Source organism: Molossus molossus, unplaced genomic scaffold, assembly GCF_014108415.1.
Source record: "Molossus molossus isolate mMolMol1 unplaced genomic scaffold, mMolMol1.p scaffold_m16_p_5, whole genome shotgun sequence".
Taxonomy (NCBI): domain Eukaryota; kingdom Metazoa; phylum Chordata; class Mammalia; order Chiroptera; family Molossidae; genus Molossus; species Molossus molossus.
This window is the reverse complement of record NW_023425388.1, coordinates 13,399,903-13,401,226: the sequence shown is the minus strand read 5'-3', so window position 1 is coordinate 13,401,226 and position 1,324 is coordinate 13,399,903. Positions and strand designations below refer to the sequence as shown.

Genomic DNA, 1,324 nt, shown 5'->3' with positions numbered 1-1,324 from the left:
TACTTACAACCTATCCCCTGACCTAATGCTATGTATTGGGACAGAAAAATATGTCGTTTGTGAAAATCATTGATGACAGCTAACTGTTTGAAGCAGAAATCTCTATTTGTTCCAACAGTTTTCTGTACTATTTTTTAAATAAATATTAGGGGGAAAAAAGAGAACCGTATCAAGATTGAAGAAATGGATAAGTTTCCATTCCATTCAATCATAAATAGTATCTTAGCCCAACATTCTTGAAGCAAACATTCTCCTCCAAGTCACGTTTCTCCCGAAGAGTTTATCACTGAAAGTTTCCCTACACTTACCAAACCAAGGACTAAAGAAGAAAGTTCTTTTGGATTTTGGTTTTGGTTTTAATTTTACAACACTCTTAGAAGTTTCTCAATTTCTTTACTGTCTCTAAATAGCACTTATTATATAAGCATCGGTGCATGTACATAGTATAGGACTTGCGGTTGGCGGAATCCTAAGATGCCCCACAAAGTTCCAGGATCCTGGTGTAGACACACAGTCTCCTAATTATTCAATCAAGCTTAATCTAAGGGCTACTATGATGAGATTTTGAAGATGTAATTACAGATCATTGGGGATAAAGCCAGCTAATGAGTCTGCTTACCTGAATGTGTTCTGCAGAAATTTAGAGAAAGTTGGCAATAGGAAAGCCATGTTACGAGCCTTAAAGTCATTAAGGTCCCTGAAAATGGCTATAAGAAAAAAACAAAAACAAAAAAAATCAAATCATTGGGGATAATGCAGATAGCCTGACTTAATCACATAATCCTTTAAAAAGCAGAGTGTTTTCTCCAGCTGATTAAAGAAGACTATGCCGGAGATTCAAAGCCCGAGAAAGATTTGTGCACTGTTGCTGACTTTAAATGGGGGACCATCTATCAAGGAACTTCAGACAGCACTGAGGCACACAGAGTAGTTTCTGAGCAACATCTATAGGAAAATAAGGAACCTGGTAGTATGACCACAAGAAAATGAATTCTGCCAACAACTAGCTAGCTTAATGAAAATCCCAACTGCAGCCAATAGTTTGATTGCAGCCCTGAGCAGAGAAATCTATCCATGCCATGCCCAGATTTCTGACCTGCAGAAACAGTGAGACAATAAATTGGTGGTGCTGTGAATCACTAACTTTGTGATAATTTGTTATGCAGCAATAGAAAAGTACAGTACACGATAATAACAGTAAAAGGGAAGAGAATCCCATCTTCTTTTTACCAACACTCTTTATCTTTAATATGTTGTTATGTGTGACACAATTTTCATAATTTACAGTTAACACTTTTCTAGGATTAATCTATTTGGAGAATAG

General features: G+C 36.5%; 1 pseudogene; it reads left to right on the top strand.

Annotated features, from left to right (window-relative positions):
• The first annotated feature begins 595 nt into the window (after nucleotides 1-595).
• LOC118618020 lies at nucleotides 596-715 on the top strand (annotated as a pseudogene).
• The last annotated feature ends 609 nt before the right edge of the window (nucleotides 716-1,324 follow it).